At 35.6% G+C, this 24,970-nt stretch overlaps 1 protein-coding gene across 10 annotated transcripts in view; it reads right to left on the bottom strand.

Moving 5' to 3' along the window:
• Window positions 1-24,970, bottom strand: part of LOC111063162 (protein jim lovell) — a 144,085-nt gene that overhangs the window by 54,866 nt on the left and 64,249 nt on the right. For 2 of the 10 annotated variants that reach the window (XM_039441264.1, XM_039441271.1), the window contains exons 1-2: window positions 19,030-19,260; window positions 7,578-7,607 (exon numbers count right to left, since the gene is read on the bottom strand). The gene's annotated coding sequence lies outside the window, so the exon portion shown is untranslated. Of the gene's footprint in view, window positions 1-2,046; window positions 2,409-7,577; window positions 7,608-19,029; window positions 19,261-22,899; window positions 22,984-24,970 lie in introns of those variants that run through there. The other 8 variants (XM_039441230.1, XM_039441253.1, XM_039441237.1 and 5 more) reach the window with 6 other exon arrangements.

Genomic DNA, 24,970 nt, shown 5'->3' with positions numbered 1-24,970 from the left:
TCAATGAATCTGCAATTTTGTCTGGGGAATTCGCGAAAATATCTAGATAATAATTCCTACTCAATATTTCCACCATATTTATAGTAGACTAGGAAAATTTAAAGTTTTTTGAAAACATAGGTGATGGACAGACATGTTTTTTAACTATCTGTTAAATTTCTTCAATCAGGAATATCCAACAACGGAAGTTTCTTATCGAATATTAAAGTATCAAGTTTATATCCACAGAATAGAATCGAATATAATAGAATGACTACCTTCATTTTTGACCTAGGTGGGCGAAGTTAGAGCGCAGTCGACCCTCTCTCCCACTTAACTCTCCAATAAAATACTGAATTTTAATTTAAAAAGCAATAATAGAAGATTTGACGATCTGATTATCTTGAAGCCTGTTATTGATTCTATCCTAGTTTCTTGATTTACAAGTTTCCTAGTTTCCACATAGTTTCTTCTTCTACACAGTTCTTCTATTTAGCTGAAGTCGATGTTTTAGATTCAGCATCTTTCGTGATCTGTTAGTAAAATTCAGTAAGATGTTGAAAGTTACCTTTAGAATTTTCTTCTTAAAGTTGTGACAGATTACGTAGGTGGATTGCATAAGGTTCAACACGGAGATACGAAATAAAGAATCTTGTCTGTCCATCACTATATTTTTTAAAAAACTGTAAACTTTCCTAGACAGCCAATAGAATATTTCCCTACACATTAGAAGAATCTTAACTTCCCATTTACAACCAATAAAAGTTATAACTCTTACGATAGCATGATGGCATTGCCGTCATTTGAAAACAAAAAACTTAGTCATATATTATCAGTAAATTGGAATCTGAAATTTAAAAGAAAATTGATTCTTCCAATATTTCTTATTAATTATCCCGATTCTAGAGATACCCGATTGTCGATGGCTTGATAACAAGGATTTGATCTATTAGAATTATTCCAACTTCACTTTGAATTTAGAAATAATTCAGTGGGGAATCGATAACAGTATTTTAAAAAATGTTGTGATGGAGAACATTAATTAAGTAAGTAAATTGAATACGTGATTCAGAAAATATATGAAACTAGGATAATAATAATTAAAGTATGATGATTCGATAATTCACATAGGCTATTCGAACATTGCAGACTTATTGCTAACCTATTACGAACGGTTTCTTATCGCAGATCCATATCAGTTTATAAATCGTGAGCCGACCAAAATAAACGTTTGATCAGGACATTTTATTTTACCTCAAACTCTTGAAAAGTACAGAATTCGAACAATTATCAACGGAAAACGAGCAATCACAAACAATAACTGGTTATATTCGTAAATGAATTTTAATCATAATAGGAAGGCAAATGGGTGGATTATATTTTCGGCAACTTTATCATATTTTACTGAAATTAGAACTCGTTTTAAACAAAAAATAATTTACTGTCAAAGTCAATTCAAGAATCAACTACGGTAAACTGTTATCCTTTATTCTAGAGTTGTTTTATTCTAAGGACTAGTCACAATTCTTTTCCAGCATTACGCAACATTCGATCTCAACTACAACGATTATTCATGATAAATTATCAATTTTGTAGAAACACAAACTCACCGAAAATTTCGTCAATTCAAAATTTTCTATTGGGAATTAATAAACTAACAAAAACTTCGAACAAGTAAGGAAAGAATATCACTCACTGAACTGTGCTTATTATTCTTTTGATAGAAGTTGATGTACTTATATTTCATTTTGATAAGAAACAATTCTAAATCCAATAAAAAAATTAGGAAAATTTAATTGAAAAGTTTTATATTTTAATGGGAGCTACTTTTTTAATTGATCATTACACAAGTTTTACGCGAATAACGATTACATTTTTATTTTTATAACTATTCTGATCACTTGAAAAAAACATTAAAATTGGATGAAAGAAATCTGAGTTGGCGTATGAACCGATACGGCGGCGCACTTTGGAAACACGTGAGATGCACGTGGGAGTGGGAAACAACCGGCAACATATGAGTGAGTGACAACAACAATATTAACACATGTGTATATGAATAAATACCTTGTAGAGAGGCCGAAGAGGAGCGCGCTAGAAATATGGCAGCGAGCCCATAATTCAGCAGAGAGACGACCGTTAATGAATCCGATTAGACAAAAGGAGCGATTTTTTGGATGTGGTGGAAGGCGCCTGCGCGGGTCGTGTGTGTGCGTGTGGGGAGGATTTTTCCGGCGTAAACAATAGTGGCGCGGCCGGGTTGGGGTTGGAGTTGGGGCGACGTCCGCGGCTGAAGACTGGCAACGACTGAATGTGGCAGCCAGCTGAGGTCTACACCACCAAAGTCTAGCGCGCATCTTTTCCGCTCATGATCGGACGGGATCTTGGTCCTCAGAGTCACAACGTCTTGTTGGTCCTCTAGCACCACAACAACTAAATGCAGACACGCACCCGCCGAAGGGGCGGACAACCCTCTCCCCCTCCTCAACCACCCCCCTTCCACGAACGGTGGCCAGTCTCCCCACCACCAAATACTCATCGTAGGGAAATGCGCCAACAAATTTTCTGCACAAGTGAAAGTTTCCCCCCTCTCTTAAAAATCACCCCTTGCCAGTAATAATGAAAGAAGTCGTCATTATGAAGATCGAGGAGACGAACGTTGTCGTTTTTTCTCTCTTTCCTTTTTCCTGCTTGGAGACTTTAAAATAATACACTCGAGACCTTTCTCCCTCCTTCTTTAGAGGGTTTTCTTCAAGATCAATATTGTCTTGAGGGACACACACACAGCGAACGAACAACGTCTTTTAGTTTGTCTGTCACGTTTGTTTATTTCCACTGTCTTTCTGTTCGTCATTTTTATTGTTTCTCTTTTTGCGGTGGTGGTGGTGGTGGTGTGGCTGACAGCACCCACCCGCCACGACTTCTTGGATTGTAAGGTTGGTATAATGAACAATGGCCCCAAGTGATTCCGGGTGTGAGATGGTGATCAAGATGCGGCCTGATAGCTGTCACTAGTGTTTCAGTTCCAGCTCACTTGTATTATTTCATACTTTTCTGTTTCTATGTAAGGACTTTCCTCTTCTTCTTGATAAAAATTATTCTTTCATTTCAATTCATTCCTAGACATATGAGACGAATTGACAAAATAATATTTGTTATATTCTTCTTCTTTTCTTCTCCTTCCACTTCTCCTCCATATTCTGAAGCCTAAGCATTACCTAGTGTTTGCGATCATTTCAGCCATGATAATCATGCTGATAATTATTTGTGTCTAGGTATAGTAAAGCTGTTCAGCTAGCATATATAAGGCTTTTACTAACGCTCATCCTGCCAATTCATTTACCTTGTAGTACAAATCTTAGGAACTTGTGCCTAACCATCATTGGCAGTAACTTTTAAATATGATAATCTGCTGGTGTTACAATCCCCTTCATTTCCACAAGATACTAAAATGTTTTTATCTTAAAAGTGTTATTTACAAAGATCACTCTTCTTTGCTCTTGTCAGTCTTCTCATTAAGCTGTGAAACCAATAGATCACAAACGAGAAAAACATCAAACTTCTTATTAAGATATTAACTTATGGATCTGTGAGTCTAGACTAGACAGTTCTGCTTCATCCTCCATCCTGCCTTGTCTCCTGAGAATGTACCCACAACTCGAGACAAATCACATAGACATCTACATAGCTGACGTATTATATAGATAGCCATAGCTGAGTAAAATAACTCATGTAATCCTTATTGACAAACATTGAATTTGTAGTTTGAATTCAACTGGAGTATGGATGCAATTCCTCTCGGTAGAGGCATCAGATTGTATTCTAAAACACATAGTAGTTTCGTCACAATTTACAAGGAATTGTTCGACCCATAAGAAATTTCTATGGGAAGTTATTATAGATGTTGAACTCAAGTACTGATGAATTCATTGTAGTGAAAAATGATAAATAAGAAACGTACAAGTGGTTCCACTAATTTCATCCAAGAAGGGATAAGATTAGTAAAAACTTTTTTCCTCCAGCTACTGTCTAAAGTGCTTACTTTACTCCCTGGAACAAAGTGTCAAAAAAGTACAAAAGTGTCAATTTTTCGCTCTCGGGACGAAAAAAGAGAAAAACTCCCTAGAACGTAAAAGTAACTCCATTTGAATAACATGAGTAGCATCTCTATTTTAATAACTTACATTTGGAATATGTTATTAGAAGGTCTAAGCTCAGATGAGGAAGCATAATAGATGTGTCTGTCATTGAGTCAACTGAATTCAATACCACAACCAGAAATTTGATCAACTCATGAAATATGTTTTCTCCCTCAGGAAAATTGTTGCTCTCGGCTTCGCCTCGGGCTTCAAACTTTTTCCACAAGGAGAAAAAGTTGTTATTTTCACTCTAGATATACAAATAACTATTTTCGTTCAGTAACCTGTTAAACTTGTGATCCGTTCTCAAAAAAAAAAACCATCATGTGAAAATTCATATTATACGAGTAAAGTAACTCTACGATTCGATTCTTGTAACATAATCATACTATACCTACTTATTCGTAACTATACATAACTTATTAATAATTATGATATCTGATATTCTTTGTCATCGTTTGTATACTTCGAATAGAAATCTACTCTTAATGGGGAATAATAATCACCTAGATCATCTCAATTATCTCCAATCAATAGTATTGAACTACTGTAAGCTATTACTATCCACACATTCAAACACAACATGCGATCATCCACACTCTAGCAGCACGATTATTCTTGAATCGGGATATTATCTTCTATGACTGATTCCTTAAACAAACAGAGATTCCATTATCTAGAGGATTTTGATAAGTAGAATGAATTACATTTTTCTATCCGAGAACAGGAAAACGTAGATTTAATGAGAAACTATCCCTACAAATCCTGCAATTCCAGATCCAAACATGGGCCTAATTCCTCCAACGACTACACATCACTTTCAGATGCAGTGTGCAGCCCACCCCAACTGGGTATTCCATTGAATTTTTCACATTATTACACAACTCATTACAGCACTGGAATTTGTTTTGCAACTTATTTCGACAAATAAATATTCGGTTCTGACTGGTTGAAATGGCAGAAAATGAAAACCAGAAAACTTGTATTGGCAAAAGCAGCAGTAGCTAATTTACAACCAGAACGAACTCGATGAATTTTAAACCAATATTTGTGTAATATTGGGTAGCGGCAGTTAGCCCATCAGTGGGTGGTGGTGAGAGGGGGGAGGGGTTGTGACGAATGCTGACTGCTGCATTATTTGAATAATGATGTACGAGTACATTATATACAGACACAGAGAAGAACAGCACCAGCTCATCGCCTGGATAGACGAATATTACAATTACAAATATAACAACTGTTCTGTTTTAAAATGCACGTTCCTCATATTTTTCCAAAGAGCAATAATAATAATATGCAAAATTAGTACGAGTTATACATGCCGAATGTAAACAACGATCTTTCAACGATAATTATTTTGATGAGACTCAACAGCAGAAGGGTAGGCAATCCCCCCTACCCCAAAACACGTCCTCTACAGCTGCATTCGTATAAAATTGCGCAAAATCACATTTTAAATTATTATTATCAAATGAGAAAATTTCTATCGAATGCTAAAAGTATGCAAATTGCAGTTGTAGCAATTCAGCTTTTCCTCCTTCTGTGCAAACACAATTATTTTCAATACAGTTATACAGTAAATATGAATGTCATTAGCATATGTGCATGTGCATTGAGCTCGAGGTTCTACGTCCAATTTTGACGAGCTGAATAAAATGCTGGCCGCCCGCGTTATTAGTCAAAACAAGCGCTCCTCCGTCCACTCTCCTTCCTCCTCATCTCGTTTTGATTTCAACACAAACACACCAACACACATACATTTCCTTGTCATCCTTCTCATTACATTTCAACTCTTTTCCAACCATTCGTTACCATTCCATGAATGTATGGCAATCTACCACTCAGATTGCAGGAGTAATCCATGGTCTAGTCTCTAGTGGATTTTGCTTGCGTAGCAGCCTCGAGACCCCGGGTTCAAACCCGAATATGAATAAACGTTTTTATGCAGGTCCTTCCCGAGTTATCGGATGGGCATTTCAATTTGTCGGTCCCGGCTGATATATAACAGTCGAGAGGCCCACTGACGGCTTGAATTATTATGTAATTCAGACGAGGTGGAGCTAAGGTCATGAACTCCACACCAATATAAGCCGTGCAAATAATATTATTATTACAAAGATGACTTTTGGTTGAGGAGATAACATTTTTGAGGGTATTAACTTATTAACCAACCCTCTAAATTAATTTTTGAAGGTGTTTGATGATCTTATCAATTCCAATGAAGCAGAGAAATATTATGTGGTAAGAATTAGTTTCAAATCCACTTCTCAAGTTGGAAGCTAACTTTGACTTCTTTTTTTCATAAAATATGCCAAGAATAGTTCATGTCATTGTGCAGTATGTAATTGAACATTCCAATATTTAATCATTCCAAAACATGTAGCTTATCTAGTGATGCATCTCTTCCCAGTAAATTTTGTCATCTTCTTTGCAATTGTGGAATCATTGTTCTTTCTAGAAATTTTGTGAGTAACATGAGTACCTAAAAATAACATTGAAACAAGAGGAAGGAACTCTTAGAACGAATACTGAAAGCTCCACTTTTAAAAGAATTTTCACCCTCAAAAGGTTTCACCTTTCTTCCATCTCGTTATTTATCCTCCACTTCTCATACCCTGATATTTAAAAATTGTGGTCCGAACGTAAACAATGTAAGTAGCCGAGATGGAGTGAGTCATTTTGCACAAACCCACTCGTCAAACAGCACTCGTCGGCCGGACAAATTAATTAAATAATTCGCTATTCGTTTTGAATATTCATTATTTTTAATGGATACCGGATTACACATTAGCCGGAGGGTAGTAGCATGGGAGGCAGGGGATGCTTTTGTGGGATGAGGGTCAGTAATAAGTTGTAAAAACGGAGAAGTCGGATATGATGTGTAACTGACAACTGCAACAAGGGCCCCGTAATTAGTATTCTGTCCTGATGTTTGCATTGCATAATTATTATTAGTTGAGCGACATTAATTAAGTCGCCAGGAGTATGGGTAACCACTGTTTCGACTCTTGATTGGTTAGATTTTTTCAATTTTTTGTAAATCACATTGTAGAAATATAATGACAAGTATTGATTATCCAGGGATAAAATTGGCGTTTATTGTGAGAGACCACTTATCATAGTTTTTAAAAATGATGTGAACAATTCATTTCTCTGATTTTAAATCAATGAATAAAATTCCAAACCTCCCAAAGTTATCATTAATTTCAAATCAATTGATAAATAAATACGACAGAAGACCTTATATCCAAGAAAGACCATTATGAATGACGACCATGATTTGTCATCGATCATTGATGATCAATGACCATGATCAAAATAATTCTCAAACAAAATACTGCATCGATTCATATTGTAGCGGATTCGTCAATGAACACGACAAAATTAGATATGGAAGTTGAACTTACAAGTCTAATCCCAAAGGAATAGAAGCAAGCAGTTGAGAACCTGGTCACTCACCTCAGAACACTCGCATTGATCCACAATTATCTGAAAATAACAAAAAATAGTGTTGAAATAAAAGCATACACACACACATGGACTAGTCTACTATATTTTATAATTCCAGAAGCAATAAACTATTTGTACATGAATAATATCAACGCCATCTCATAATATAAAAATTATTATAACGATTGATCTATGAGTTTTTAGAGGAAATCTTCGTGGATAACTTGACAAGTAGCTGGACAATCTTAGAAGAGAAAATACGATGGGGAAAAAAGAGAGCGTTGTCTCATGTATGTGAGAAATTTTGTAAAAGACATAACACAAGTTGAGAATAATTGCGTTCAGTCGGAAAGACTTGGAGCCTTTAACGGAATGAGGAGTCTAGTCCATCCAAGCAAGACAAGACATCACTTTGCACACAATGCATGTGTCTTTCTTCATTGCATCAGCTGATGTTGATGATTATGCTAGGTGACAGACAATCCAAGCGGAACCTACTCTTCCACCCATTCATCCCTCACCACCAACCCCTCCCACACCACAAACATGCCTTCCTGTGTCGCCGCTGCCTACAAGAAAATTAATTGTAAAATCATCATTGCATCATCATTCTTTTTCGTGTGACGGCGTTTTTACGCGCCTTGTCTCTGATGATGTTAGTCAAAGGAGGTCTGTCTCATGGATGAACATGGTAGTTTTTCTCAGTGTTTTGTCAGTCTAAACGTATTTAACACGCCGGATTTACCTCACCGACTACACGCAGACCACACAATTTTCGGGCTGTCATACTGAAACTGACAATGTATGGTTTCTGGTGTCATCGTTTGACACCATCAAATGACTCCCGTCGTTTAACTTTGCTCCTTCCCTGAGAAGAGTCAGCAGGACGGTATGGGAACAATTCACACCTTCTTCTCAAGAAAAATGTATCTTAGAGCTTTGGAATGACTATCTACAATTATTGTAGACAACTGTTGATTGACAGAAACCTGAACTTTGCCTGTTTTCTGAATTATTTAAGACTGATGTCAACCGAATTAATGTATTACTGAATTACTGATAGACTGATGGATCAATGAACTGCATGAATTCATGTGATGGCTTTATCAAGGTGAGATTTCATCAAATTAATATTGGTCATCGGCAGAATCGATCCGATTTCATGCAGATTTGGAGAGTATAAACTTAAATCCATTCCACTTTCCATCTATACTATTCACAAGAATATATACTACATTTTCGACAACCAACTATCAACAATGTTCAGTGACATATCAAGCCTAATACAATTCCTCTGCTTAGAGGGAGTGAGGTTGTAATAAATGACTTGACACCAAGTTTATGATAAGATATTGGCCAATGTACGTCAAACAAGAGACGGTAAGCCACCGTGCTCCTGATGTTGTGCGAACTAGTCGAGAGTGGAATGACGTATGAGGGGAGAGTGATGAACTGCTGCTATTTTCCTTCAAAGGAGATGCTGGAAGAAGGAGGGAGAAGGAGGAGGAGAAAGAATAAGGAGATGAGCCGGGAGGGGGAGGAGAAGGAAGAAGAAGAGAATGCAGGTGAAGGAGAAGAATCTGGACGGAAACTAGTACAACTGGAAAACCGTGAAGAAAAGAGAAAAATAAAATCATAAAAAGGATGAGGAATGAAGGATGGAGTATGTACGTGAAATAAGAAGGGGGAGGAGACTAGTACAGCCACGATTGAAAAGATAGAGAAGATGAGCAAAAGATAAAAATTATAAAGTTGAGGAGAGAGGAAAACGCTCAAGAAAAACTGAGTTAGGAGTGAGAATGTTTGAGGAAAAGGATGCATAAGAATATGACGAAGGGAAGAAACAACAATACGATGGATTTAGATAAAAACTACAGTAAAAATTGAAATGAAGTAGTAGAGGAGAAGGCACGATGAAATCTACGTAAAAGGAAATTATGGAGCATGAACGTGTTTATATATATATATATATATATATATATATATATATATATATATATATATATATATATATATAATATATATATATATGAAAGGAAAGAGGTGAATGGAGGGGGGAAAAGAACCAGGAAGGAGAAATTTAAAGAGGAGGGACGAAGAAACAAGAACAAAGATGAGAAGAAGAGGTTTGAATAAGGGAGGAGACTGGAGGTGGAGGATAAGTAATTAAATAAATAAAAAGGTGAAATACCAGTGAAGAAGTAATGATGATGATGAAGAAAGAAGTGATAAGAGAGTAGAAGAAGAAGAAGATGAAGAAGGAGAGGGTGTGATGGAAGAGGAAAAGGTTGGGTAAGGCAACCCTCCTTCGATGCAAATTACCAGCCCCGACTTCAAGAATAGGGATACGAAGGATTCGGCCAGTTTATAGGGGGATGAAGTCCAAGTCCGAGTCAAGATGGGGATGAAGCTCTCAGGTCTCAAGTCCCTGGCATCGTTATTTGAATGCATTAATATCCTGCTGACTAATTGACGAGTATGAATATGCTAGATTACTGCAAGATGGCCGCCCTCAATGGACAAACAGTAGTTTATCTAGAGCAGTGGTTCCCAATCGCTAGCCGAGTGTTGATGGGTTGCGTGATACTTGTAAACAATTAAAATTAAATATTTTACTATAATAGCTTTGAGCAAAATTCAGTTGCATGATTAATAGACTAAAAAATACAGCGAAAATATTATGTTCTTGTGATTTTTTGCTTGGGGTAGCAGACAGACATTTGATATTCCCCCTCTTTCCAACATTTGATATGATCAACCAAATTCACAATTCATATTTGTTCAGATTCATATAATTCTTTATATCATTGGTGTTAGGCCCATGCTTCAATTATGAAATATAGTATCTTATTATTATCTTGAAGTAGTATTTTCTCATGAAAATATATAACAGAATTTATTATCATAATCGAAAAATATAGTATATGGTAGGCCTATATTTATAAGAATATTCTGAAGTCATAGGTTTGTTAGTTTTGCTGGAATCCCTTACGACTTTTCAAGACTATGAATCCCTTACGACTCATGAAAAGATGGTGATTGCGAATCTTCCATATTCATTCTTGAACAAAATCAAGCGTTTAATATTTTCAGCCCGCACTGCTGTTCTTGCGTTCCTCATTCGTTGCTTCGTCAGTTTTGTCATCTGATTTAACAAGCCCCTCCCTCGGCCCCAGGACACGGTTCACAATTATTCTTGAAGTAGCTCTTCTTCTCCAAAACTGTACAAATTGCTGTGTGCCCTGTGCTTGTATCTTGCCAGTACAGCAGAGCAATCACTGCCTGATGCAATAACACTGTCTGCTGCCGTCGACGAGAGTTTAAATATTAAAATTGGCATGACAGCGGTTCACCTGGTCAGAGGTTCATATCTTCAACTTTCCAACACCGTTACATCCTCTACCCAGTTCACATTTCCTTGTTACTCTCTGCAACTTGTCTCTTCATTGCTCTTTGCATCGTATTCTCTTGCATGTCCTTTATCATGTCTATCTTAATCAGTGGAGTAAGATATCTCCTCCAGTAATGAGAAAGAAACCTTTAATCGATTATACAAAAAAGCTCTATCCATTAAAAGTTCTATCTTTATACCTCTAAATAACTTCTTGCGTTTACACACTATCGATTATTCAGAATTCACATAGGTTTCTAATCGCCACCTTGCAGATTGTAGCTTATAATTTTTGGATTGGATTTATATCGCTTGAATCCAAATCCAAATCAATTATTACTTTTTGTCATAATATTGGCTTGTTATAATTGTTTTGATTATTATCGAGATACTTGAAATGATTGTTGTGGTTGAAAGTGAGCCTTTTCAATGTTGGATACATCAGATCAATTGCAATGCTCATTTCACTTCTACACCTCTATGTACTGTTTCAGTGTTAGAATATCAGGAATTACTAAGTAATTTCGCAATAAAAATTGAAATAGTTGAAGTGATGTTTGTATTTTCACAAGTCTAAGGCCCTGATCCACCATCTACGTTCAACGCTAATCCAGAATAACATAATGTATTTTTTACCGTAATGTCTTACCAAAGAGGAAAAATAGCATAATGATCTCTGGTCTTTTGTCAATGGTGTTACATACCTGGTTCAAACCAACAGCTGATCAATCAACGTATAGCCTAAACCTAATTCATCTAGATTGGAATGTTTCTCTCACATGCATTCCTCCATTGTACAGCACAAGGTCAAGCAACCTAAATGGAACAATCAAGGATTGATATTTTGTGTGAAAAATAGTAGGTTAACCTCGGCACATATATAGCGACGGAGCCATACGGTCTGCAGCCTTGCGCACGCGGTAATTGTTTGGTTTTGGCTTCGGTGAATTAAAAATTGATCTAATCGACGTCAAAGGAGTGAGACGACGCCGGTCGGACGCCGCTAAGACGTCGGCTGAGTCGACCAACAAGGTTATGGCCAGGCTACGCGTATTATACGCTCGCTACACGCCTCGCTCAGCTAACAATAAGCCACGACGAAACGGTACACTTCACACACAAGCTGTGCTGGGCGTTCACGCTTCAATAACACGGCTCTGATTCGGATATGTAGCGTCGCCAATGTTCACAAGATCATAGGATCGGTCATCAGTTCATCCATAATCAAATTCATTTGTAATGATTTGAATGATGTGAATTTCTTCAAAAATTGTACAGTGCACATTTGGTTACCAGAAGTGGCAAATTTACTGGTAATTCTATTTTGAAACTTTCGAAGCCGGGTCTAATAAACCCACAAGAAGTTCGAGTTTCTGTTAAAATATTATCTTTTGAGCTTTCCAACAAATCATGCAATTATAGAAAGATTGGAATTTGATTGAGAATGAAAATCGTTACACAGAGAATAAATACACGGGAACTCGTCAAAGTGGAAGTAGGTAGTGGTGGTAGTTAACTCTTGAAAATTAATTAAGACTATTACAATAATTCAATATTTCTGAGGAGCTTGAAGAGTCTGCAACCATGGGTTTTCTAACGCTCATTGTACATAAGAGATTCTTGAAGAATGGAGGTTCAAAGCACTAAATGTTGATTAATACATCTTATCCCAAAAACACTCAAATCATTCACAATATTTTCATTGAAAATTGCATTACTTCTGAATTTCGAAGGAATCACAAGTTCATCAATATGCACAGCATTTTTGAGTCACCTACGATCTCGAAGAAGATTATTGAGGAGACTTCTATACTCCATCAGACGCTGCAAGACGTTACAAAGCGTGCGTTTCTATTCGTACCGCTCAGTACAGCTCTGTGCATTATCGACTTTCCTGAGTGAAAGAATAATAGCAGACTATTTGCCACTGTAGCCAAGTGTGAATGCTGTGCAGTTTCTTTCAGCAGCTTCAAATTCTAGTTCATCACTTCTTCTCGTTCTTCATGGTCAGAGCTTCTCTCAGAACAAAGAAGGAGAAGAAGATCAAGTCACGGGTCTCCCCCCCTCCTAGCCTACCACGTCACGCACTATTTGTCCATGACCATGTTTCCTGTAGATTAGGTCGAGAAAACTGCATATACAATCAATCAATGTACGCCATCTTCCTTTTTCCTCATTCCCCTCCACCCCACTCTCCCACTAGGCATTTCCCACGAGATGTCTGCCGAGCCAAAACAACGACAGAAAAAAAAACTCTTCAACGCGGTTAATTAAATCCTTAGATGAGTGGAAGTAGAAGAAGAATAAAATAAAAAATTAACAATGACAGAATTTCACTCTGGAGAATTTCACGGTGCAAACAATGGGAATGTGAGATTTTTGAGGTATATTTATCTTCAGAATAAAATTGAAACGTATCGAGTTTTGCAACTAGTGTTAGATTGATGATGAGACAAACTTAAATAATGTGATATTCAACATTGTAGCTTGGGTTGCAATATTCCGAGCTTTGCAACTAGCTTAGTGTATGAAGATGTGATGGAACTTCAATGTTGTGATATTCAAAGCATAACCAATAATTTTTCAAAGTACTGAAGCGTGGAAGCATTCTTGCTAGTTAAAATACAATGATCAATGTATTTTGAACTCAAAAATGAAGTTAGCTCAAGAATAATCACAAACAAGAATGCAGTGCGGAGCACCGAATTTCTGAAAAATACATTACTAGAGTATTGAATTATTTCCAATTGAAATAATCATTCTTCGGAATAAGATCATTCACAGATGTTCGATCATCGTCATCATTCGATTATCGAGTCAAATGAAAATTTGCAATGGAACAAATATCAGAAGAAATTCAATATTGGAAAAATATCTAGGATATTATGTGGAAAAACGGAGATAATTTCTTCTTGCTCTATTTTCCATTGATGCGGGAGATAAATTAGAGCGGAGGAATTGCCTGGAAAGCAGTCTTGGAGCCTCCTTGTGTAAGAATGCCACAGCTTCTCAGTAAGAGGAGAAGACTCCAAACGCAAGGCAGTTGTGTTGTTAAGAGTTCAAAATTTTCAATTTTGAATTGAATTAACTGCTTTAGACTCTTCCAGGCTCAAGGTAAACTCATTTCAACATCCTAGTCCATATGTTCATTCCAACACACAAATTGCGAAGATCAATATCAATACAAACAAATGCAAATAAGAGGCCACAAGACATTTTTTTTAGTCCAGATACACACCACGAATAAACATAATCAACTTGTGCGACACTAGTGAAACAAAATAATTGCGGCAAAGAGAAAGGAGCATGCTGTCAACAACACAAGCGCGGCGACACTTGATTTCACTTGCTGAACAACGACACAACAAGTCTACCGTGTACCGATGTTAATGATATGCAAGGTGTAGTTGCGGATCGCTGTAGCGGGGAGTCGAAAACCGGAGAACATCTTTGAACGGCGCAGTTCCGGCCCAATCGACGGCGACGACACTGAAAAATAGTTCAAAGCCGGAAGTCGCACGACCGAAACGCTCTCCCGCGCGACAACCCGTCGCGATATCGCTTTGTCATGCGTGCGACATATTGTCCTCCTTGGTCACCGATACGCTTCCACAAGTAGGAGCAGTGTCTCTTCTGTTTCTAAATATCTGCGGGGTATTTTGCAACCTTCTCTCACTATCTCTACCTCTTTCTGACACATTTACACTCGCAAAGAAGACACCCACACCCACACCCTGAACGAGTACCTACTCAAAAGGAGAGACAGGAGTGAGGAAACAAGAAGAAGATGTAGTAGAAGAGAGAAAAAGGAAAGTGGAGGAAAGTGTAATGAAAAGAAGGGGAGATGGAGAATGAAAAAAGTAGAAGAATGAGTGATGAAGAAGGATAATTGAAAGAATTAGAAGGATATGAATGAAAAGGAGAAGAAAATAGGTGAAGTGGATGAATGAAGAAGGGAAGAGTAAAAGGAGAAAAGTTCGTAATGGAAAATGAAAATACCAGAGAGACAAATAAAGGAGAAGAGGACCTAAAAGCATCAGAGAGAAAAGAAGGATATTATGAGAAGGAGTTATGAAGAAAATAGAGCATAGAAAAAATAGGGTGATAGGAAGATAGTAAAATGAGGTGGAAGAAGAAGAAAAGGAATGATAACAGGAGAAGGTGAAATTGGTGAGTTGAGCGATGGAGATGAGGAGAAGGAGGAGTAGGAGGAGGAGAAAAAGAAGAGAGGGAAGACAAAAATTTAATGAAGAAGAACAAGTAGTAAGAATTGAAACGAGAAGAGAAAGATGATTCAGAAAAAAATAAGACAGACGTTTGTACGCTCTTGAAATAATCGTAAACATGCATATTTCCGTTTGAAACAGCCGCTGCAGACGAAAAGCAATATTATTCCAATGCAAAAGTGCAACTATTATAACGCCTATTGTCCATGACCAATTTCCGGAGATCTCTGTCCTTGTGTCATAGTCATGGATACGAGTTGTTGAGTGTGACAAGCGCGTGAAAAGTGCAAAGAATAGTTGCTATATTGATTTTAGTATGATTACAGAATACAGTCTAGTATGAAAACAAATTATCTTATCAACTGATGTAGTATATACAATATTAAATAATCTACTGTATATAGTACTCACTATTCTCTGTAGGGTACTAAATATTATTGAAGCACATTGAAACTTATCAAGTAACCAACAAGACTCTAAAGAGTTGAAGCCAGTTGTGATTTGATAAAATGGAATAAAGAGGTTTGATAACTTTTATTGTATTTAAATTTGTGTAGATGAAAAATGTATTTTGTATTTTAATTTGTGTACTAGAGTGTTTTATACAAGGTTTGGATACTATACGATTTCAAGCTAGGTAAGGGTATGAAATTCATAATAGTTTTCGATCTTGTACAGACCAATTCAAAAGTCAGCTCTCATTTTGATAAACATAGCTGAGTGAATTAGCAAATTAATCCAATCAAAGACTATACGATATAGCCTAATCGTATAATATTGTAAATTAGTGCAATTTTTTTACTCAAGTGGATGGAAATTATTTTCTTGAATTCAACCTACACCAACAGGGTCGAATATTAATTAATCCATAATACAGCTATAATCACACCAACAATCTTCTCAAATTCAAGTCATTATAATGATTGTCTACATTTTTACAGCTGTTTTGTAAATTTATTTTGATACTAGCCGTCAGGCTCGCTTCGCTCGCCATATCCGTCTAGCCAGGGAGGTCCCCCTGGACCCCCGACTGGATCGTTCAAAAATGAGATCAGCGGGCTCGCTTCTCTCGCCTGCATGTAGACCTCAGCGGAACCTCTGTACCGAATTTGAACGTATTATGTCAATTTGATCTCGAAAAACACCTGTTACTATATCGGCGTATCTTTGACGAACGAAATTCTTCCACCTCAGCAAAACCTGTGTACTGAATTTTTTCAAATATATTTCCATCAATTATTGAGAAAGGTGAGGAAACGCTGAGAAAACGCTAACTTTGGGCGTATCTTTGGCGTTATTTGAAATTCCTTCTAATACAAGATCATAGCACCCCAGCTGAGCTTCTGTAGTAAATTTGAACATTTCCTGTTCATTTGTTCTCGATAAAGCAGAGAAAACGCTAAAAAACGCAGATTTTAGGCTTATCTATAAACATTTTTCCAAATCCGTTCTTATTGCGCCTCTAAAGGGCCAACTGAACACACCTACCAAATTTGAAATGTCATATTTTTATCATATGTTAGGACGATCCAGTCGGGGGTCTGGCTAAACGGATATGGCGAGCGAAGCGAGCCTGATTGCTAGTAATATAATATTCCCAGGAATAGCTCTGATTGAAGTAGCAGTACCCAATCAATTTTTCCGCGATAAATCAGGACCTCCTAAATAATTTAGGAGGTACTGGATAAATTGGTATCTAGGAGGTCCTGGATAAATGCATTTCAATCTTCAACTTGGTGCCAACCTAACAAAGTCAACTAAACTTAATGCCAACTGACAAAATTTTTAATTTAGTTACCAGAACAACTGTTTCAAAGAGGTACTCTCTCTAGATTATAGTTCTATATTAACATATGGTATGGACATTTCAATTATAATTTTGAGATATTGGAATAAGAAGAATATACATGCTAAAAGACGAACGTTAAACCCTGAAAAACCACCCTTAGAGTTAAAATATCGCCAAAAGATTTCTTAGTGCGCCTCTGAAGGGTCAACTTAACATACCTACCAAATTTGAACGCTTTGGTCCGGTAGATTTTTAGTTCTGCGAGTGAGTGAGTGAGTGAGTCAGTCAGTCAGTCAGTGAGTGAGTGCCATTTCGCTTTTATATATATATATAGATTAAAACGTATTTGATTCGAAATTGAATGATTTTAGTTCAATTTCTGAGATCAATCATAGAAATACTGGATATCTTCGAACAAGAATTTATTATTCCAGTTTATCGAATTCATTTGCTACATTTGAATTTATTATGTAGTCTTCTTTTTGACAAGTTCGAGAAGAAATAATACACAAGGATTGGGAAAGTCAAATATGCTCGAACTCCCAATTAAGACCACATGCAAGCTTTTCTAGTTCGTAACACATAAAAAGTAAATTGAATTAAACAGTCTATCGTAAAAGCTTTTCAGAATAATGTATGTGGCAAGTTCTATAACATTTGAATACGATTGGTAGGGTCTAATTTGCCCACCAATTCCACAAGAGCTTCCTGAATTAATAAAACATAATCACCCGTTACGATAGAAGGTGGTATTCAGCGCGGTATTAAGGCTTTCATTATAGCTGCAAATTATAGCTGTGTAGAGGCGATTGCACGTCAAATTGTATATATTTTCAGACAAAGAGGTGTGACAATTCCGTGTCATCGTTATATTTTGCTCAGAAATTGCCCATCTGACTAATTAATTATTCAAAAATATAAGTAAAAATATGTTGTTGTCTCTCAATCATACATGTACTGACTGTTTCCTAGTTCTTTGTTTTCACATAAATCGATAGGTTGAGCTAGATAATAAAATACTCTGGAGACTATCAAAGTTCTGTTATTATTATCAATTATTTATTGATGATATTGTTGTCAGTAATCACAATAAAACAATATAACTTCGTCTGTGGTTATATAGAAGAGAAATAATGTTGATGTTTTGGTGTTCTGAACTTTATTGATTTCATTACTACAGCACTACCAAATTATAGATACTCTAATTGATGTAACTTCTGAATTGGAATGAAGAATAATATATTTCTAATACGATCTTATACGTGTTACACAATTTGGAAGTTTCACCAAAAACACATAGGCCCACTACTTCTTGCAGAGCTATACGAATTGCTACTTATAAGTACGGCCAAATAGCTTTCATCAATCATGACTCTTGGTTCATTATTAACTTTTAAGCTGTGTTTACACCAAAGTTATTAACAAAATGTTAATAACCTAATCCTCATAGATTGATTCTATTAGTTTCAACGGAACTTGATAAACACATATGTTCATCATGTGTATGATAAGTTATGTTCAATCTAATAGAATCTATGAGGACATTTTGTTAATAGCTTTGGTGTAAACGCAGCTTTACCGTTTCTCCGCTCACTAATCATAACTGATTCAATACATTTTGACAAAATTCAACAGGTTTGATTCTCACAAAGTTTCCAATTCCAAAACAGTCATTTATCAATTCAAAATATAACTAATTCACTGCTGATCAAGCTAGCAGATAACAATTGAATAGATTTTAAAATTGGATAACTTCACCAGTCGTATGAACAATATCGTGGAACATTTGTGGTATTCATTCTCATCAAAATGTAGATTCAAATATTTGTATTCACGTGTGGAAGATGTTTTCTCGTATAAAAAAATCGACTGGTTGCAATCTATGGTCTATTTAGTAGCAGCGAAATTTAAGTTGCAATACTATGAAAACATATTTCAAACACATTCAAACCACATTTTCTTAATAAATAGTTTGAGAATATAGAAAAAAACCCACACCAGATGTGTATATTAAGATTATTATAATTCTAGTAGCCTGAAACTATCTAGACTTACCTTGGATATAGTATTTCAGCGGCAAATAGGATTGATGGGGTTCCGTAGTATTGATATACAATTGAATAACACTATTCACTATTCACAGTATGTCGACTAATGTATGATTGGAGTGATACAAAATCAAACTGCTCCAATCAACTCCGAATCACTAACTAGTCTACCGTCTAATACAAGTTAGTTCATCAACCCCTGCATATGCTGGACAGTACACGTTCAAGATAACCTCTTGTCTAATCGAAGAAAAACAGCTTATTCATTCCAATGTATAGCGTCTCTTATCGAATATGAAACAAGATTAAATTTCAAGGTAGGTGAGTGGGGAGGAAATGATAAGCTTTTGTAATACAAGCTCTACCTGGTTTATTTATTAATTTTGAAACGTAAGATTCGTCTATGTGTAGCCATGAAGGAATTATCATATCAAATCAAATCAATTTATTCTAACAATTTACAAATAATACAGTACAGTTACAGTACATTTATATAGAAAAAAGTATTCAAATCGTTCAGACCAGAGACAAACTTGACAGAATATCAGCTAGTTCATTCATTTCTCAATAGAATAAAGAATTTAATAACAATTGGGAAGAGTGATGTGAAAACTTTCTCCATTCCATTAACTTAATTAACATTATATGACTCTCCTTCAATTATAATAGTTCAATTGATTCTATGTCAAATCATGAAGTTGTAGGTTACCAAGTCATTGAATCATTCGACTTGAATAAAAGGTCATGACAAGTTTTATAAGAGTTTATGATAAACTATCATCATAAGTTATCAGAGGATTAGGAATGCTAGGAATAATGTAAAGTGTCTTTCATGATGGAATCAATCCTTGTATAGAAGTTATTCATTGACTTAATTCATCGTCTCAATCGAAAAACATGACAACAATTATTTGAAAATATCACTTAGATAATATAGAAATTTTCTATAAAATGTATACTAATGAATATACGAAGTTCAATGCTCCATCCTCATGGAACACCCTATGACTATTATAGTGGAAAATTATTTTATAATTTTTGATGATGAATCGACTTTTAGTTTTGTTTGAAATACTCAATTCTAATAGATTCTGGGATATGTGAGTTTAACTTGAGTAGAACAATATCGGGGCACCGAGCTTTGCTCGTTATTTATTTATAAACTATTGATAAACAGAACACAATTCTTTATGATGATTGGGGAAGGACGAACAGGCACAGCCCAAAACTGTTTCTTCCCCGAATTTTGATTTATACACAATAAATAGTCCAGAAAGTAGACTATGTTCCATACACTTGAATTCAGGTTCAATTTTCAATCCAAACATTTAAAAACAAATGAGTTATAATTTAGATTATTCACAGACCAAATTGAATAACAAAATAACACTCACTAATTACTTAAAATTGTCAAATAATGAATAACTTTGAAAATTATGATATACTCCAGTTCAGAATGACATGTCAACAAATCAGATTATTTTAATCAAGTCGCTTAAAATTTCTCGCTGATTGATTACACAGCTGGAAATAATTCTGTCTCTCTCCCACACACGCATCTTCTGTTTCGACAGACGGCGAAATTGTCATCTGTTTTTCCAAGGATGAATAATTGTTATCCTTTTTATGTCCTTCAGCTAGTTTTCGCGGGGATGAGACCTACTGCAATCGAATTTTTATATCATAAATAATGTCAAGTGTCTTTCATGATGGAATCAATCCATGTATAGAAAATATGTATAGAACTATGTTCCAAATTTCGTGAAAATCGTTGGAGCCGTTTTCGAGATCCGTTGAACATAAATAACCAGATATAAAAATTTAAAAATATAAACAGATATACAGAAATTGCTCCCTTAATAAAAATAATAGGATACGTGGGAAATTAGTGGAACAGCTGCAAAATAGTCAAGTTTCTTATAATATTCTGTTTCAACAGAAGAATTTTAATCGAGGAGAGTATTTTTAATCACCGAATCTTCAGCACGTATTCACCATTTTTTTTTCAGGATGATGCTTACATGAACTATAGACGCCTAAAGCTTCAGTTGGGTTCCGAACCACCGGGAAGCGATTATTGAACTCATAAATGGTGTATAGAGGAGTTTGGCTCTATAGTGGTCACCCTTACAAAGGGAGTAGCAGTAGCATGGAACTTAACTTATCTTATCGATAACTTATCGGCGTGACCACTAAACCAAAACGTTCCCCAATGTGAGCTCCAATGGATATGGATAATGAGCATTGTTCACAGTACTGGTGAAGTGATGGATTTATCAAGCCATTCTTAGTTACATTTCAATACAACGAGACTCATGAAGGAGTTCATCACAGAGTAAAGTTAGATAATAAATAGTATTTCCCAAGAATGATCCTCTATCTATACACATGAGAAAATATATAGTAAGTATAGATAAATAAGATGTACTCTGAGTATCAACGACTGCGTAACCTGTAGCGAATACAATCTGTGGCAAATATAAATTAAAAAGTTTCTAGCAGCTGAAGATGATATCTCAGTGTCATTGCAAGTTTATTTGCGATGTAAATTGTGATCAAGGAACAGAGGAGTCGTCTTGAAATAGCAGAGAAGGAAAAATGTGAAGCAGCCCGGAGCTGACATCCTCCGCAACGACGAATATCAGACAAGTTTGAAAGTTGGAGGTGTTCTCAGCGCACCAGTTTTACTCTTTGGACTTTTGCATAGCAACAAACAATGTAAAAAGTTACATATTTTCAAGTTGCTGTGTGTCTTTTTTGTAATCAACGTTCTGCTTAGTACTCAGTCCTCTCTCTGTATTACGATTGAGGAAACTTGAGCGAGAATCTTCGAGACTGAGCCTTATTTCATACCACGTTTCACGTTGGGAACATTCTTTGCAAACTGTCATGTTATTTGGAATTTATTAGTTGTTGATTTTTTTCTCCTAAAATCCAGTTTTTTTATACAGGTACTTTTGAGAATATCCCTAGGGACTTGATGCAATCCTATAATATTTTGTAAGAGAACATCTACAAATCTCATCGAGAAATCTTCGTTTTTAAGTACGGTATACGTTCTGAAACTGTTATTCGGAAGATTTGGCCCTTAAATTCTTCAACCCATGTGCTATTACCTTACTGTAAATCTCTAAAAAAAGGTTTACTGTTTTGAAAATTGGGCTTACAATACACGAAAATTTTCGCTTATATTTATCTAATACCTCCTATAGATTGTCACTCTATGTAAGAACACAAATTTTATTATTTATACTATTTCCAAAGTTTACTGTTCATCCTCAGACATTCATATATATTTCTCAATATGCATGACATTCATAAATTAAGTTTAAATAACAGTACTTCCTAATGCTCAAGTAGTAGAGCAATAAATAGTATATAATTATTGTAACTTTGAGAAAAAAACCAGTACCTGGTGAAATTTGTGAGATTTTAACCATTGTAATGATAAAGATGATAAGATTAATCAGATTATCTATATTTATATCACATAAATATGAACAAGAAGTAGTTCGTAACCTTTTTCCAGCAGAATCTAAAGTTTTTTGAGAACAACCTTCTTTGAGAAAAAAGTATTTTTGTTTCCGATACCACATTATGAATCCCTTCCTTATGATAAGAGTTTACGCAATATCATTCACCTATGTTGGTGACAGACAAAACATCTGAATCTGATATGAATGAATTATTAATAAAATACTCAGATTAGAATGGTATTCAACTGTTGGAGAGTGGACTGTGGACTTGTTGTATGAGCAAAACCTAGATATCACAAATCATAGAAACTGTATTGCTCACCGTGCCAACTCCCACCCATGAAATTTACGTATCAGCTATGTCCTGAGATGCTTATTTTTCACGAAATTCAAATACCTACTTGTTGGAAGCGGTCCAGACCAAAGCTGACTGTAATTCAACTTCTAACGAGAAGCCCAGTGCACGTGAACTCAATTCTCGAGATTTGGGCTATGGAATCCTACATTTTCAATCATTCTTCTTACCTGCAACAGAAGAAAAACGAACAATATTCATTTGAATCGCATTCAAACACAAACAAGTATTTTCATTCCAAAATAATTACAAGGAGGTTTGAATTATAAATTTTGATATAAGAAATTATTTCAAAAAACTTACTCCAGTAATCAGTTGGAAATTTGAGAAATATTGAATAAGCTTGACATTTTTATTGAGCTATAATAGGAACACCAATTTACTCAATCTCTTCATGGTTAGGCTCTGTATTCTCTATAATATAAGAATCACTAGTCATATTGAAATTACTATGTGATACTATTTTTGAACTGTCCGTCTGCTTCTATTAGTTTATTGTTGTCCAGATTCTCAAGTCTTGTATGGAAAATATTGTCTAGTAAACAAGACAGGTCTCAGCCAGGTGTCATTGATAGAAATATTAGATGAAAAAGATAAAACTATTGAGGATGAAATGAAAATGAAAAGCGGCAGTATCGGTTATAAATGCGGGAGTGAAGATTGACTCACAAAACAAACAGATAGTTTCATCCATACTCTCGAATAAATTCACTGTCGAGTTAATTGTTCGTTCACCGCTTATGCTTTCCAACTTCCTTGAGAGGAACGAGTATATTCATATTCCTCTCCTATCAGGATTGAAAAACCAAAAAACAATATGATTATCTATCCTGTTGAAAAGTCCCGTTTCTGCATGTGGGTAACTGAAGTTGATCATATACCTCATGATTCATAATATACCACATCTTATTTTGGGAACAAGCACACTAATAGCCTTCTGCAATTGGATAATGCTTCTCGTAACGTAGATGATGTAGCATCAAGTCTCAACGTATATTTATTCAGTCGAATGCTTTTGTAATGACGATAGAGACGCTTATTGGGGTTAGGATGAGCACAAATATTCTTTCTCCGATTCATGGCCCTTTCCAAGTGAGATTAATTTTTGCGGTTTGTGCGCGCGCTATGATAAAATAATCATGGAGCCAGAAAATGCTGGGCTGTTAGGAGCGAGGCAGCCACGTATGAGTCCAATTGTCGAAATCATGTCCACGTATATGAAAGGAATAGCTCTGGCTCCTCATATTATAATAATCATTCGGACTTTCGTTGTTCGGCCGAAATCAGCCTTGGATCGAAGGTCTGCTGGAATTTCGTTTATCCCATGCCGTGATTTATGTACTGAGCAAATGTGCATGGATGCTTGGCAAAGGAGTCTGAGAAACGATTATTTTATGGAATGATTGAAGCACACAAAAGATTCTTGATGAAATTTCATGACTATATTTGGATAATCACCGGGAATATTGAAGAGTTATTAATCCAATAACAATCAAATACTAATACTTTTTGAAAAAAAATATTGTTTCATTTCACGCGACCATAATACATGAATAACACACTATATATCATTATATCATATCAAATAAGATTCATTTCATAAAGGCACATCTATTCTCATATTATCTATATGAGCCCTGGGCATGTGAAAATGATCCTCAGCTAGGAAAACATTATTTTTCGAACAAATCCAATAACAATCAAATACTAATACTTTTTGAAAAAAAAATTGTTTCATTCCACGCGACCATAACACACGAATAACACACTATATATCATTATATCATATCAAATAAGATTCATTTCATAAAGGCACATCTATTCTCATATTATCTATATGAGCCCTGGGCATGTGAGAGTAGTCCTCGGCTAGGAAAACATTACTTTTCGAAACATTATTTTATCTTATTACCAAGATTCTACTGTATTTGATAATAAATTGTTTTCTTGTGGAGACAACTATTGAGTGTGTTTATGGAGTTTGTTTTAAATAGTATCGATCGAAGTGTAGATTGAATCCATTTTTAAAAAATCTAAAAGAGCTTTGCGTTTGAAATTCAGGTTGATTCCCAGTTTTAGTGCTTGTAAAATTGTCTGGTACAGACATAAATTGACCA

Source organism: Nilaparvata lugens, chromosome 1 (genome assembly GCF_014356525.2).
Source record: "Nilaparvata lugens isolate BPH chromosome 1, ASM1435652v1, whole genome shotgun sequence".
Taxonomy (NCBI): Eukaryota; Metazoa; Arthropoda; class Insecta; order Hemiptera; family Delphacidae; genus Nilaparvata; species Nilaparvata lugens.
The sequence above is the reverse complement of the archived record's forward strand: the minus strand, read 5'-3'. Positions and strand labels throughout refer to the sequence as shown.